The sequence below is a fragment of the Glycine soja genome, chromosome 4 (assembly GCF_004193775.1).
Source record: "Glycine soja cultivar W05 chromosome 4, ASM419377v2, whole genome shotgun sequence".
NCBI lineage: Eukaryota > Viridiplantae > Streptophyta > Magnoliopsida > Fabales > Fabaceae > Glycine > Glycine soja.
In genome coordinates this window covers 49,502,691-49,520,403 of record NC_041005.1, presented here as the reverse complement: position 1 = coordinate 49,520,403, position 17,713 = coordinate 49,502,691, and the positions used below count along the sequence as shown (strand labels likewise).

The following is a 17,713-nucleotide window of genomic DNA, read 5'->3' as shown; positions in this document are numbered from 1 at the left end:
TTGTTGAGCTTTTCAACTTAAGAATCTATCTTTATTATATAAAAGAATAGATTGGTGAAAAATCTAACATGAACATTCTATATTGTTGGCACTTGATATAAATAAGAACAAAATGAGAATTTTGAAAAAAATTAATATTATTTGTTAGTCATACTTACCTGACTCGAAAGTGATTTAAACCAAACTCTAAACCCTTGAATGGAGAATGACTCACTAAAGGTAATAATTTTTTTTTTTGAAAATTTATCATTAACAAAGTCGATAAATAATTTTTTATGAATAATATAATAAAAAATATAAATAAATGTTCTTACTAATAACTTGTAATTACAAAATTAATTGTATTTCATCCAACTATGAAAAAGTGAAATATTTTTAACGTCATAAATTCAAACTTATTATTAATTTGTTGAGCTTTTCAACTTAAAAATTTATCTTTATTATATAAAAGAATAAATTGGTGAAAAGTCTAAAATGAACATTCTATATTGTTGGGACTTGGTATAAATAAGAACAAAATAAGAATTTTGAAAAAATTAGTATTGAATGTAAAAACTAGAAAGAGAAGAAAAACAACAAGAGAAATTTATGGGATGGAGCATACCGCGTAAGCGTAGTAACCAACCAGTAAGAGGAGAGTAAAAACGAAGATGTTCATTTTTTTTTAGTAATAGAAAGGATTCAATTCCTTTTATTCACAAAAAATAATTTGAAAACAACAATACAGATGACTTTTTATATTTTTTTTTTTATAATTTTTAATATAAGCGGAACTATACGGGTAACTGCTGGTTGTAATAAAAGTAGTCACAACTTTCAACTCTTTAGTATTGAATAAAAGTAGTCTTAACTACTTGGTATAAATAAGAACAAAATAAGAATTTTGAAAACAACAATACAACAAGAATAATTTGAAAGGATTCAATTCCTTTTATTCACAAAAAATAATTTGAAAACAACAATACAGATGACTTTTTATATTTTTTTTTTATAATTTTTAATATAAGCGGAACTATACGGGTAACTGCTGGCATGATCATGTTTCTAAGAGATATCCACTTCATCTATCTCTATAAATACACCTTTAACGATGATTGATTATAAGAGGAGTGTTACAGCAACAAATTCTATTAGGTACTCATCTTAACACACATTCTATCATTTGTTAGAAATTTATTAAAAATTATAAAATGTAAAACTTGTAATTTTTATTAATTTTTAAAATTTTCAACCAGTAAAAAGAAGAAGTGTGTTTCTAACATTTTTCTTATTATAATTCATATATATATAAGCAAGTAAGCAACTGTTTCTTAGATAAACATACGTACGTTGCTTTTTAGGAAAAAAAAATGAAACCACACTGCACAGTTATGGAACAGAAATCGGTTACGGGTCAACTTTTGTTTAAGTGGGGTCCAACATCTTGGGATTTTGCCAAGAAAGCTAGTTTGCAGATCAAGAATTTTAATAGCAGCTACAAGAAATTTAACATATAATTAAGTAACGGGTGTTGCTAGGTGCACCGAACATTATTGTTGATGTATCCGACACTTAATAAAGACAAAAATACTCCCGTGTATTTTTAAACATGTTTTTGTGCACCCAGCTCATTTAGGTTGATCTGGATAGGTTTTAGTTGATCCGCAGTTAATATAGATAATTCACAAGTTTCTTTCGGATTAAGTTGATCCGCAAGGGATTTACGGATCAACTTGATCCGTAAGAAATATTTGATTCACAAGTTAATTTTTAAGACTTACGGATCAAGTTGGTCCACAAGTTGATTTTTAAGATTTACGGATCAAGTTGGTCCATAAGTCTCGGATCAATCCGTAAACCTTAAAAATCAACTTGTGTTAATCCGTAAAGGGAGAAAAAAGGAAGGGATAATTTTGTTATTTTTAAAGAATGTTGTGTATACCAACAATAATACTGGATACACCTAACACCACTCTTAAATAACCAGTACAATCGTGTGAAAATGATAGAATTATATATATATATAAAAGACAAATCAGTCTTTGCAACGACTATAGGCTCTTTCTAAAATTCTGAAATTAAATTTTGAGTATGAAATATATGTTAAATATTTAGAGAAAGATTATTTAATTTACGTGTCATACCTACCTGACTCGATAGTGATTTAAATCAAACTCTAAATCCTTGGATGGAGAATGACTCATTGAAGGTAATATTTTTTTTTTCAATTTTATCATTAACAAAGTTGATAAATAATTTTTTATGAATAATATAATAAAAATGTAAATAAATGTTCTTACTAATGACTTATAATTACAAAATTAATTATATTTCATCCAACTATGAAAAAGTGAAATATTTTTAAGGTCATAAATTGAAATTTATTGTTAATTTATTGAGCTTTTCAACTTAATAATCTATCTCTATTATATAAAAGAATAGGCTAGTGAAAAATCTAAAATGAACATTACATATTATTAACACTTGATATAAATAAGAGGAAAATGAAAATTTTGAAAAAATTACTATTGAAATGAAAAAACTAGAAAGAGAAGAAGAACAATAAGAGAAATTTATGGGATGAGACGTACGTGTAGGAGTAGTAATCGACCGGTGAGGGAAGGAGAGTAAAAGTAAAGATGCTCATTTTTTTTAGTAATAAAAAGGATTCAACTTTTTTTATTCACTAAAAAATAATTTGAAAAAATAATACAGATGACTTTTTATATTTTTTTTATAATTTTTAATATAAGCGGAACTATACGGTGACTGCTAGTTGTAATAAAAGTACGCACAACTTTCAACTCTTAGTTATACCATTTTAGTCCAACATGTGACATCTAACTAGCTTCACGAAAAGTAATTTATACATATACAAACGAGTGACGACGACTTTGCTTTGACTGGAACATTCAACAATGTTTGGTTTAACATTGATTTAGTCTTTGCATTTTTCCCTCGTGTTGACTCTTCGCACTTTTAAAGCTGTCGAATTCAATGAGCACAGTTGTTACTTATATAAAACTATTAAATGTGAGAAAAAGTTGGTGTGATAGGCATGCATCCAGCATTAGACAATAGGACTAATTAAAGAAGAAATAGTCAGCGACGGGATGATCACGTTTCTAAGAGATATCCACTATCTTCATCTATCTCTATAAATACCAATGCTTAGAGTGATAAACTTCCATTCTCAACTTGCAATTAGCCACACATATCATATACAGATTTTGTATTGTTAGAAATGGCCCTCCTCCTCTTCCGTGCCTCCAAATTGATGTCATTTGCTGCTCTTTTAGCAATACTTTTACTGCTTATGTCCTCCACAATGGGAAGTGCTGCTCAGCCTAGTTTTAAGCTCGGTATATTGCTGTTAGTTTTACTTTTACAATTTCCATATCCTTATTTATTTTCTTGATATTTATTTGTTGACCTTAAATATATTATACGGTGCAGTGCGAAAGCTTCTCCAAACTAAATACCCGCCTGCTTATCCTGGATATCCTGGTGGTGGAGGATATAGCCCAAAAACACCATGAAATCATCAACCATGCCAAGGGGGAAATAATTACCAATACCACAGAACTGCTCTGTTGCTGAAATATTGGAGATGTTAGCATCGTTCTTTAATATAAGTGCCAGTACTATAAGAGTGCTAAATTTAAAATTACTTTTATAGCATGCATACATGTATGTATGTGCCAGTACAATAGGATAATAATATATGTATTTAATTTCGACGAACCATGTGTACCACTACTATCAGTCACAACCAATAAGTGGCTAGACCAGTTGAATTGCAACGAATAAATTTGTCATTCTTCTTTCTTGTCTCTAAAATTATTTAGTGATATATAGCAAAATGTAAACACCTCGCTTGCATGTGGGAATCTAGAGAGTACCTTCACGTTGCTTAAATTACTTTTATTATTAGAGTGAGAAAATTTTAATTGAAAGAAAATAATTTATCAAACAATTTGAATTTTTGTAATTTAGAATTTATTATTTGGATGTTTTTTTTCAAAAAATTTAAAATTTTAAAATTTTAAATAACTAAAAATTTAGAATTTTAATTTATTTCTAAAAGGTGAAAAATTAAAAGTCTCTTCTTATAGTTTCAATTTTCGTTTGAGTTTTTGGAACATTGATCATGTGTGAGCGTAGAGAAACACGTATAACTAGTACACCAATCATATCTTTTCTTTTTTTTCACCCTCATAATTTTAAATTTTTTATCCAAACACAAAATTTTAAAAATAAAAGAATTTTAATTGAAATATTTGAAATTCTTAAAATTTAAAATTTCTCAGAATTTAAAATTTGCTTGTCCAAACACACTTTTAAGACATTCTATCTTTTAGTCAATGATTTATAAGGAACTCAAATATAAACAACAATTTCTTAGATGAAAATCGTTTGCTTTTCAACAAAAAATGAGCCACACTGCACAACTATGCATGCAGCAGAAATCGATTGCGAGACAAAAGTTGCTCTTAATTTCTAGTTGGAATGATAATGTTCATCAAATAAGAATTTCCTCTGATCGAAGATGTTATCACTAGTTAACGGGTCAACTTTTGGTAGTGTGGAAGAATGGTCCAACATCTTGACACTATGCAAAGAGAGCTAGTTTGCAAATCTTTAAGAATATTAATAGCACTTACATGAAATTAATTTAACACAGCATGCATGTAATTAACCAGTGCAATCGTGTCACAATAACACACTCAAAGCATATTGACCCGCCGAACTTCTCTGCAGCTCTCTCCAGCAAAATCCCCATTGTCCATTGCATCTAATGTTTATACATGCAAATAAACTTACTCAAATTATTAAAAATCAATGTTACAGTAATTTTTAGCCTATGGATCCATCTAATGGTGCACAAATAAAAACCCAAATTTTCATCTTTCATTAGTAATCTCCGTGCTCACCTCACCCTTCTCTTTCCCTCCGTTATGGATCATCACTGGAAAATTGAAATCCTCCCTCGCTGCCATGTAGTCGCCAATAGTGGTTGGGTGTAGACGACCTTCTCACGCCCACGTAAGCTTTTTAAGAAAAAGACATTGTTATTTTGTTGCTAGTTAGTTTTTTAATACTTCAACTATGTAACTAATTCTCTTAGTTTAGTGACGTATAGATGAAGCTCATGTGTAATTGTACGCTCAGTTTTTCAGATTTACTGATTGTTGATGAATTCAATTCAACGAGAAACACGTCAAAGATAAATAGATATGTGTATACAAAAGCAAAACTTGAATTAAAACCTAATTCTATAACTACATATGACTGACACTCTTGAACCTTAAAATAGTACTTAACTACAATCTAAAAGTGATAAACTTTGACACAAAAAGAATTATTGCAATCACAAACTCAAAGGAGAAAAACTTAACACAAGAATCTATTCACACTTTTTTATATCTTTCTTAAAGGATTTTGCAACCCGCCAACTCCGAAGAAGAAAAATTCTCTCCCCTTTAGATAAGAGAATATGAAATTTCTAATTCAAAGTAAAGTTTAACCCATAAAATTAAACCAATCTTTTCACTAAAAAAATTAAGTTTTAAAGTTCAAAATATGAAAAAAAAAACCTAAAATTCAAAAGAAATTAATAAAAATACTCCTAAACTATTACAAGTCCAAATTAGGCCTTATTAACCATGCAAGATCGATCCATATTATCTCCAATTCATTGAATGAGTCCTGCTTCACCTTTTTTTTTTGGAATTTATAATTTTTCTTATAATCTTTATTTTATCTTTTTAAAGTCTCAAGTTCGTTAATAATTTAATTATTGATAATGTTGAGAGTTTAAAAAAAGAAGTAATTCCGTCCCTCAGGCTGTGGCTTTATTTAAGAGTCTTGTAAGGGTAATGTTTCTAAAAGAGATTAAATTATATCATATATTAATTTCTTAAGAGAAGGAAATATATATTTTTAAAATAAAAAACACTATAATTTAAACACTCTGAAACAAAGTAGAAGTGAAACTTTTAAAATTTTTATATTTATATATCTAACTCCATTTAATTTTTCGTTTTTTCGTCCACATCAGTGTGATTACATATGATTTTCTACAATGAGTGCATCAGGGCTTGACAAGGCCAACATAGTTCTTAATTGCATGCAATTTTGTTGAGGCGTCTCTCATGCCTCATCGATCTTTGGGTTGATGAGCTGTGCAACACAACCCAACTCTTATCACACCAGCTATGCACTCCTCAGCTTTACGAATCGAATGTGTGTTGCTACCAATGCCACTGCTATGATCATCAATGCCTGAACTTTGTGTTGAATATTGATAATTATCAATAAGCCTTCGATCAGCAACCTTCAGTACTTCATTCTCATCCACACGGCTGAGACAAATTTGCTTAAGCTTAATCCTTCTTTGAAGATTTCAACAGTTGGTCTTTTCGCTGTGAACATCTCTAACAGTAGGATCCCAAAACTGTAAACATCACCATGAGTTGATGCCTTGCCTCCTAGGCCATATTCTGAAACATATCACCCCAATATTAGAGAGCCACATACAAATGTTTGTATATCAGTTATGCAGAAATAGCAAAAAAAAGGAAACTACAAAACAGAGAAAAACAAAATCTCGATTACTAATACAGTATTAATAGGAAGAAAAACATTAATGTGTACCAGGGGCAATATAGCCTATTGATCCTTTCAGTCCCAGAGTGCTACTCTGCATCTCTGATGTACTTTGAGATAGAAACCTTGCCAATCCAAAATATGCAACATGGGCTACCATATTTTCATCTAGAAGGACATTGACAGGTTTCATATCACAATGCACTACGGGTAGATTACAGTCATGGTGCAAGTAGTCCATAGCAGAGGCAACATCAATGAAAATGTTCAATCTTTGCAACAAGGTAGAGAGGATCCTGACTCAACATCTTCGGGGTATAGACTCACGTCCAAGTTACCATTGGGCATGAGTTGCATAACAAGGGCCTTGAATTCCTCTCCCTTATAATCAAGGCTGGAGCAAGAAGTGATAACCTTCACTAGGTTTCGGTGTCGAACATTTTTTAAAGCTTGACATTCAGAACTGAAACTCTGAGAAGCTTTGCTTTGTTGCAGGTCCAGGACTTTGACAGCAAGGGTGGCGGTTTCACCAGTGCTGAACCTGAACGCACCCTTTTACACTGAGCCAAAGCCTCCTTTTCCAATCAAGTTTTCAGCTGAAAATTGTTTGTGGCAATCAGAATACCAGCATAAGATATGTTTTGAGGCAACCCTCTGAGAGGGGTCAATGACACACTGATTTTCGTCTCCTTTCTTTTCTTCTTGATTGTGCAAAACACAACGAGCATTGAAATGAACAAAGCAGTAGCACCAACAACTGGAAGGATGATATGGAGTAAGCTATTTCTTTTCTTTTTGCCAACAAGGCACAGGAGAACTCCCAAATTCTGCACTATTTCCTTGTTAAGGCTGCATAGTTGGTTGTTACCTCGAAGATGAAACTTGGTAAGGTTCATAAAAACACCTTTCATTGGAACCTTCCCTTCCAAATGGTTGAAAGACAAATTTAATGTCTGTATATACTGGAGCTTTTCTAAACTTTGAGGAATAGGACCGGTGAGATTGTTTGATGATAAATCCAAAGTCTCAAGGGATGCTAAATTCCCTAGATTGGTTGGGATTGAACCATTGAATTTGTTTCCTGCCATCAGAAGCCACTTGAAGCTAGACAAACCCTCTATTTCCTTAGGAATATTCCCTGACAACTGGTTGCCAGAGAGGACCATGGTCTCAAGCTGTGTCATGATTTTGACCTCATGAGGAAGCGAACCATGCAGAGAGTTTCCTTCTAAATACAAGGTTGTTAAACCAGAAAGCCGAAAAATCTTGGTATGGTCCCAGCAAGCCTATTCATTCCCAAGTCAAGGTCAGTTAATCTCTTGGATTGACCAATTGTTGTGTGAATTCTACCCGAGAACTGGTTATATCCCATTGCAAGGATATAGAAATTTGTGAAATTGCCAAAAATGTCTGGAATTTCCCCAGACAATCTGTTGCTATATATTGCAATTCGCTGTAGATTCTGTAGTGCTCCTATTTTTTATGGTAGCTCTCCAGTGAAAGCATTGTTTTCAAAAGACAAGGATATAAGATTTTTAAATTTCTCCATTCCTTGAGGAAGGGTACCAGTTAGCAAATTGTTAGCAACACAGAATTGTTGAATATTGCCAGACAGATTGGCAACAGAACTTGGAAGCTCCCCAGCCAAATGGTTATCATTGACCATGAGAATTTGCAACTTGGTGGAGTTTCTAAGGGAATCAAAGAACTGGAAATTGAACGAAGTCGTCGAAGAGAAAAAATTATTACCAAGAATCAGGTGGGTAAGGTTTTTCAAGTTGTTGATCATAGGTATGGGGCCGTGAAAATTATTGTGAGCAAGGTCAATGTATTGAAGATGTGAGGCATTGGATATGAAGTTAGGAATTAACCCTTCAAACCTATTGCTTGCGAGAGAGATATTCTTTAAATTGGGAAGGACATGGCCAAAATTTTGTGGTAAATAGCCTGATCGATTGTTCTTTGATACGGATAAGAAGACCAAGGAAGAGATGTTGAAGATTGAAGTTGGAAGAGATTGTTGAGATTACCAAGTTGAGCTGGAAGAGTTCTGAGAGTTGAAGATAGGAAAGATAGTGGAGATTACCAAGTTGAGCTGGAATCTCACCCACAAAACCGTTCCTTGCCAAGGCAAGATTCTTAAGAGATAAGAGATTGCTAAATGATGGAGGTAATTTACCTCTGAGATCATTGTAGATGATGAGGACATCAAAACTAGACCCAACATCTAGAGGCTGACTTTCTAAAGCTTAATCATGTCTCACTTAACCACTAAAGTATTTTAATTATACTTACAATATTGAGATTTTATGTTTCTTTTATTTTCTATCAAATACATAAGAACTGATTTATATAAATCAATTGTGAAGTGAAAGAAAAGGAATTTTTGGCTGATTTTATCATTGAAGTGTGAGAATCATCTCTGTTAGGGATTCTTCCTTAAACTATTTGATCTTATCAAGAATTATTCAATTCTTGTGACGATGGTCAAGGCTTACTAGACATCATTATTTGTAGCACCTATCTTATTTTTCCTTTTGTATTTTATGTGTCCTTGTTAATTTTTGTAATATTAATTATGTAATTCTTTGAATTTATTATTTGCATATATTTGGTTTTACTTAACCTTTTTTGGTATTTTTTTCTCCTAAATTGTGTTTCAAAATGTTCTCTTTTACATCGATTTAGAATCATTCCAATTCGAGTTATGTAGGCTGAGAAACAAATAAAAGTTAAAATACATTTCTGACTCAATTGGTGTGCGAATTTCATCCTAACATTAATCCGAATTAAAGTAAGGCAAGGGGGATTAACATAAGTTCAGGGTTTAGATGACTAAACTCTTGGGGATTTTGGCCATGAAAATAGTTGTTGGAAAGGTCAAGTGTGTGTAGGTAAGTGAGGTTGGAGAGTTGAGGTGGTAGTTTCCCATAGAGGGCAGGTCCTGGTAGAGTGAGAGAATGGACCCTGCTGCCAACTTTGGAGCAAGTGACACCATACCAGGTGCAGTGATTGGAATCTGAAGGCCACCTATAGAGAGCATTTTTTTGGGTCACTCACTTGGGATTTGAAAGAAAGAAGGGCATCTCTGTCTGTGTCCACATTGTTGAATAGTATGTCATGAAAATTATGAAGTAGGAAACACAGGAGCAAAATAAGTCGAAAGTAGTAGATCATGGTGAGTGAGTCGTGAGTAAAAGTAATGCAGTGCATGCAGATTCTTATAGTTGAATTCCTCGTTCAGATGTTTAATGGGTGCACTAGCACTGCATGTTAAGGGGCGTTGCTTGGAACTGGTCATCACATCACAAGTTAATTGGGTTCAAAGTTTGGAGTCAGCGGTCGTTGGAAGCAAAAGGGATAATCGTGTAATTTTATAAAACTCTCTCAGGACGTGACGTATTGTTACGGGAGCCAAATAAGTTCAATGGAGTAATTAGGCACTGTTGGTTTAAGTGTAATTCAATGAGCATGCACATATGTATAACTGAAATCCTCGTTCATTTTACGATCAAACTCATGTAAATAGTTACCTTAGTTAAAGATGTAGTCACCCTAGTTACATTGGTTTTTCTCTTAGCAAACTCGATACAAAAGTTCGATATCTTTGTAGTCTCTTAAGAGGGCACTAATTAATCTCATATAATCTTTTAAGCGCCTGATCATATTTTGAAAGACTATATATATTCTCTGTAATATGGCCGGTGAAAGTATTTTCTAGAAAAAGAGTCTCATTCTGAATTGCCAATGAGGAACAACCCATTATATTTGACTTTTTGCAGTGATGAGTTGCGTATTGACAATTCCATTGTGAAATCTGTAGCCCACCAAAACAGATTTTGTTTCCAGAGGCTGCATGCATTTAGAGAATCAGAATTTGTGTTGCCACAGCCACAGGGTCATTGACGTTTTATTGTATCTGTCGCGCGACCATACGTTTCCAAGCCACACTGCCAATAGTATTTTGACTTTATTGAATGACATTTATTTTAATTTCTTTCAGTTTGTATATTAATAAAATATGATGACTATAGTTTTAAATTAATCTTTCAGTTTTTATATATCAAATATTTTAGTTTTTAACTTTTTAAAGTTCTTCGTTAATTTTAAATTTTTCAAATGCCAATTTTTTTATCTTTTAAAATAAATAAAAAAATAAACGACTTGTTTTGTAAAATCAAAAAGATAATAGCAGATTTTTAATTTTAAGAGACTAAAATGTTTGACCATATAATCTTAAGACTGATTTGAGAATTTACAGTAAATAATATTGTCCCATTTTTCTAAACAGCCCAACCTAAGTAGACCAATTAAATTTATAAATTTATTGAGAGAGAACACCCATTTTTAAGGGGATGCCCCCAGCCACTCCCATTCCAAAGTTGGGTGTTTTTATTTCTTCTCTATTAAAATTTACATTTGTATATAACTAATAGCTTATGATAATGTTTTAAGGTATATAAAATTTCAAATTAAAAAATTAAAGTAACTCTTCTAATTTCTCTTCTTGCTATTTTTTAAAAATTAATCATAAAAAAAATCAATAATACTTCTTAACAATAACATAATTAATCAAAAGGAAAATTTTATTATTTTACACAACACACTTAAATTAACAAAAATAATCATTTTTCATCCAACTATAAAATAATCGTCTTGCTTCAAAAAATAGGTCGAATATTTTTAACTTCATAATTTTAAACTTATTGTCAATTTGTTCTATTGATCTTTTCAACATAATTAAAAAGCGTAATATATAAAAGTACGTACAACTCTTTCAAGTTTCAACTCTTGTTTTTTTAACAACTCTTTCAAGTTTCAACTCTTTTAGTAATACTACCAATATTTTAGTCGACACATGTGAGATCTAACTAGCTTCACGAAAGCAATTTATACATATTAGTAGTTTGCTGTGACTTAAAAGTTCAGATGCAACAAGGTTGAGTTTAACATTGATTTTAATCTTTCTAGATTTTTCCCACGTGGTGACTGCTGGTTTGTCTGTATTATTGATTATCTTGTCCAATTCTATGCAAGAGTCATTGCTTTTTTAAGAGGTCAAATTAAATGAGCAGCTGTTAATTACTAGCTTATTTAGAACTATTCGATGTAACGGATCAACATATGAGAGAGAATTGGTGCGCGGGCATGCATGCATGCATCCATCCAACATTAACTAGACAATAGGGCTAGGGAAATAAATAGTCAGCGACGGGATTATCACGTTTCCAAGAAATCTCCACTATCTTCATCGATCTATATAAATACCAATTCATAAAGTGATATACTTCCATATATTCTGGAACTTGCAATTAGCTACATATATCATATATAGATTTTGTATTGTTAATCATCAAAAAAGGATTTTGTATTGTTAGAAATGGCCATCCTCCTACGTGCCTCCAAATTGATGTCATTTGCTGTTCTTTTAGCAATACTTTTACTGCTTATGTCCTCCACGCTGGGAAGTGCTGCCCAACCACTCGGTACGTTATATATAATTAGTTTTACAATATCCTAGTTATTCATTCCTTATTTATTTTCTCAATTGTTAATTATTTTATTGACCTTTAATTAATTTATACGGTGCAGGGCGAAAACTTTTCCAATATCCTAGTGGCAGAGGATATGGATATGCTGAAGGTGGATCAATATATAAAAAATATCCTGGTGGTGGAGGATATCGAAAAAGACCATGAAAATCATTAACCACACCAAGGGGCCGGGAAATAATTACCAACAGAACTGCTCTGTTGCTGAAATTAATATTGGAGATGTTAATTCAGTTATTTCTTACGAATGATAAAAAAAATTACTTTTATATGTCTGTGTCAGTACTAGGATGATAATATATACGTCGTCATGTACTTTTTTTTATAGGTAAAATAATAATATATTTAAGAGAACTAATTGGGGCACAAGAAATGGCCCAATCAGCTAAGTTCCAGAGAGCAATACAATGGCCAAAATGCCAAAACATAAAAGCAAATACAAGTAAAGCAGCTTTCGGCCATCAGAGGTCCAGAAACCACCCCCTGTGTCCATACACCCGCCATACTTACGAGTATAGTACCTTAGACAGTAGCTTAAATTACTTTAACTAGCTATTTTAAGGAACTCTATTTATAGTCAATTACACCTTTAAAGATGATTTATTATAAGAGGAGTGTTATAGCAACACATTCTCTTACGTACTCATCTTAACACACATTCCATCATTTGTTAGAAATTTATTAAAAAGTATAAAATGTAAAACTCATAATTTTTAAAAATTTTCAACCAATAAAAGAAGAAGTGTGTTTCTAACATTTTTCTTATTATAATTCATATATATAAGCAAGTGAGCAACTGTTTCTTAGATAAACATATGTACGTTGCTTTTTAGAAGTAAAAAAAAAAAATGAAACCACACTGCACAGTTATGGAACAGAAATCGGTTACGGGACAAAAGTTGCTCTTGCTAGTTGGAGATGTTATCACTAGTTAACGGGTCAACTTTTGTTTAAGTGGGGTCCAACATCTTGGGATTTTGCCAAGAAAGCTAGTTTGCTGATCTTCAAGAATTTTAATAGCAGCTACAAGAAATTTAACACATAATTAAGTAACCAGTACAATCGTGTGAAAATGATAGAATTAATCAAAACATATTGAGTGCAGTTTTTTTTTAAAGAAAGATCCCCAACTATGCCTGTATGGCTATATATATATATATATATATATATATATATATATATATATATATGGCAAAAGACAAATCAGCCTTTGCAACGACTCTATGCTCTTCATGCATATCAGTTGTAATCAAACTGCTTAAGCTTTTAAAATTAAAAGAAACAGATGTTGTACTTACAAGTTATAAGATGTGTCGACTCGGTGGATAAAGAGTTCATTTGGCTTCCCTTGAGAACGATGATACATTGACATTTTTATTTGAAAAATGTTTGATGGATACCTAATATGTTATTCAACACCTAGGAAGTGAGAACAAAAAATATAAGTAGAATAAGAGGAGAGAAATGAGAAGTGTTTAAAGTAAATGGTGCATGATTCATATATAATTACTCTTTATTTATCAAATAATGCTTCATCAACACTTAGCTTCTATTCGGCAGATAAGAAATTAGGAGAGGACAGTAAACAAAAATTATTAGACTAGTTTGATAGAGAAGATTTAAACAAGAATTAATTTTAAAATTGGCGAGACTCATTTAAACAGGATTTAAATTCTCTAATCTCTTTTCTATTTGTCTTCAACTAAACACTTTTAACTTTAATTTTATTTTTCATTTATTTCTACTCATCTTTTTTATTTTCATCCACCTTATTTCTCTTTTCTCTACCAACTATTATTTTTTATCTTTTTTTTCTCACATCATATTACTTAATAGGGTTGTTTGCGATGTGATTTTATTTAATTTTTAGAATCAACATAAAATAAAGATACATGCATTTTGATTTAGTTCAGTTTAATTGACACATCAAATTTGAACCAAAGCCAACTAATTTTTGGCAAAATTGTTTGATTCAGTTCGGTGATAACACATATATTAAAGTAGTATTTAATTAATTTTGTTAATATAATATTTTTATAAATATACTGATTTTTTCTTATTTAGTATTTTTCTTATATAAATATATTATATTCTTATATAGTATCTATTATGGTAGTATTTATTGCATAGTATTTATATAGTATTTTTAATATAGTATTCTTCTTATACTTTATTAATATGATATTTTTCTTATAGTATTAATTATTAATAAATTTAATATTATATTTATAGTTATTATATTGTTAGCCCATATTTTTGATGAGCTAAAAATATGCTCTAAATACGAATTTTGTCAGATTCTGTTCGAATCGAAAGAAGAGTCTATTGAAAGGGATTCACAGGTTCAAGGAAGTATTTACGAAGTATAAGACTAAGACAAGAAAGAGGGCTTCGAACTATTGGGCGAATCGAGCTGGCGTATGGTCGAGTCGAAGTCAAGGCAGCAAGATTTCTGGACTTAGCGCAATTTCTGACAAAACTTCACAAAATCAGTTCGACTTCGAGCAATGTGGATAACCGTTCTAAGGAGCAATTATGTGCATGCAAGGTGTACGTAGCAGGACACTTGGCATTAGGATAGTGTTCGACCGTTAGGACAGTTTATTTTCGAATGTCTATATATAGCAGTTTTTTAGTCAGATTTCGAGGTCGCAAATCATTTCTAAGAATCCTTATATACTCAAAGTATCCAGCGCAGAGAGAAACGAGTACGCAAGGAAAATGTATGATTGTGAACCATTTTAAGTTTCTGTAAACTTCACATTTCGAATGCAATGCAATTTACGCTTCACTTTATAATTCCTGTCTTTTAAATGGTTCATTCGATCGAATGAACTCGCTGCTCCTTTACATTCTGCAATTTACCTTTCCCTTGTCAATTTACTTCTAGCATTTCGATTCTCTCAAAGAATTTTACTTTCTGCAAACCTCAGAACCAATAAAGGTTTGTTGCAATGATGAACATTCAAAGCTTTACATTTAAATGCAAACACACAAATGACATGCTCCTGAGATTCACTAGTTGATCTCGCAAGCAATTAACTTAGACTAGCGATTGTTTACCAAATTTCAGCGTAAACAAATTGGCACGCCCAGTGGGACAGGTCAATTGTGTGTTTCTGCTTTAAATTATTGTTAAAGTTTTATTCAGTGCTGTTGGTTTATTGCACTTTTAATTGTTTTGATCTTGTATGCATTTAAGAAGTGGGAAATCTGTTCCACACTTAACAGAATTTAAAACTCGTACAAGGATGGCAAGACCACCCCCAAGTAATCGAAACAATGATCTTCCAAATATGGAGGGGCAACCAGCGCAGACATCTGTCAGTAATGCCAATATAAATTCTGGCATAGGAGCAATTCCTGACCAAACTGTTGGCACGATAAGTTCGACCGCTTCGACGGTTATGAATCAGACAGGGGTAACTTCTCCCATGACCAACATGACGTTGGCAAGTTCGACCACGTCAGCGTCTGCTATTGCCCCATGGAATAACCCCAGTTTAGGGAATCCCAGTGGAAGTCCCTTTCGACCGCTTCAAAACCCTCTATATGGCATGCCTACATCTTTGATGACAGGGCTGCAAAACTCTCAACCAATTGTAGATAATCTTAATACGTTCTCTCCATCAGGGTCTGTAGCGGGCAATCAAGGTAGGGTAATTCCTCAACATTTAACCAATACATCCGTGTTGTCACTCAGACAACAAATGGATGAAAGTAATCATGATATGGTTAACATGTTAACACAGCAAATAGGAACTGTCATTAACCCCTTAATTCAAAATACAAATGACAGTTACCAAATGTTAACAAATCAAATAAGTCGAATTGCTGACTTTTTTGGGGCACCACCCATACAGCAGCCACCAATTCGACAGATCCAAATACAGGCGCCTGTCCAAGAGATACAGATGCCTAACAACCCAGGGATACAAATGGCTCAAGCACCACAACCAGTGGCACGCATAGAGCCACCAGCCCAACAGGTCGAACCAAACCCTGATATAGTATTGGTAAATAGAAACCAAAATGCTGATGAAGTAATAGGGAATGTTCAACAAAACCGTTTCGATAGGCAGAATAACCTGGCCCAAATGGTCGAAACAATTCTAGTACAGAATGGTTTGAACTTGGGCTTACACAGGCCCAATTTTGTGTCCCCATTATCTGAATATGTGTTACAGACAGAATTACCAAGGGGTGTGAAAATCCCTAAGTTTACTAAGTTTGCAGGAGAGACAAATGAGTCTACTGTCGAACACGTTGCTAGATATTTGGTCGAGGCAGGGGACTTGGCTAATAATGAAAATTTAAGAATGAAATATTTCCCTAATTCCTTAACTAAAAATGCTTTCACATGGTTTACAACCCTTCATCCTCATTCCATACATAATTGGAACCAATTGGAGAGGATTTTCCATGAGCAATTCTATATGGGACAGTCTAAGATAAGCCTTAAAGAGTTAGCCAGCGTTCGGCGTAAGGCACCCAAATCAATTGATGATTATTTGAACAGATTCAGACTTTTAAAGGCAAGGTGTTTCACCCAAGTCCCTGAACATGAATTAGTCGAAATGGCTGCTGGTGGCCTAGACTATTCAATTAGAAAGAAATTAGATACCCAGTATTTAAGGGATATGGCTCAATTGGCTGATAGAGTTCGACAACTCGAACGATTGAAGGCTGAAAAGGCTAGAAATTTTAAGTTTCACAAGAAGGAAAAAGTTGCATATGTCGAAACCAATGACAGTGACCAGGAGTTCGATATTATTTATGAAGATATCGAAGACAATGAGGTTGATTTAGCAGAATTAAAACCTGGACCTCCTTATGTTTGTAAACTCCTTAGACCTTCCAATGGAAAAAACCCTGTTGAACCTAAAAATGATAAATTTGTGTCTAAAACTTATACATTTGACATAACTAAATGTGATGAAATATTTGATTTATTAGTCACAGATGGCCAAATTGTTGTTCCTAAGGGCTTGAAAGTACCCCCAATCGAACAGCAGAAGAAAAGGGGTTATTGTAAATTTCATAATTTCCTTGGCCATAAAACCTCACGTTGTGTTCTTTTCAGGGATTTGGTTCAAAAGGCTCTCAACGAAGGGAGGCTCAAATTTGGTGAGAAACCAAAGGTTGCCCAGGCAAATGCTGAAACATCCAAAACTGCTGAAACTCTCTATGCAGAACCCCAAGAAATAATGATGGTCGAAGCAATGGAGTTGTCTCAGGTGCAAGTTCAGGGCATATCTGAAGAAGATTACAACGAACAAATGAAGGCTGTGTATCCTCATGCTGAGGAGGATCTAATTGATTTCTTGAACAGATGCAAACTCGAAAGCAAGAGTGTGATGCTCTGTCCTCGCTGCAGTGCAGTATGTGATAGGGAGGCTACTGAGGGCCTCAAAAAATACCAAGTTGTTAACAAGGGGGCAAAGCAGAACCAACGTTTCGATAAAGGCAAAAGGGTTATGGTGCAGTCGAACAGTGATCAGAAATCTGGTCGAAGGAATACTTTCGCTTCTCCTGGTTCAGTTCCGGTCGAAAAATGGATGCATCAGGGACTC

The 17,713-nt window shown here is 33.0% G+C and overlaps 2 long non-coding RNA genes and 1 pseudogene across 2 annotated transcripts; 2 read left to right on the top strand and 1 right to left on the bottom strand.

The window, feature by feature from the left end:
• Window positions 1-3,169: 3,169 nt before the first annotated feature.
• LOC114410246 lies at window positions 3,170-3,806 on the top strand. Its single transcript, XR_003666284.1, has 2 exons — window positions 3,170-3,341; window positions 3,436-3,806. It is a non-coding gene; the product is annotated as an uncharacterized LOC114410246 (long non-coding RNA).
• A 2,267-nt stretch (window positions 3,807-6,073) lies between these two features.
• Window positions 6,074-9,765, bottom strand: LOC114410908 (annotated as a pseudogene).
• Window positions 9,766-11,909: 2,144 nt separating this feature from the next.
• Window positions 11,910-12,494, top strand: LOC114408235. Its single transcript, XR_003665861.1, has 2 exons — window positions 11,910-12,074; window positions 12,181-12,494. It is a non-coding gene; the product is annotated as an uncharacterized LOC114408235 (long non-coding RNA).
• Window positions 12,495-17,713: the final 5,219 nt, after the last annotated feature.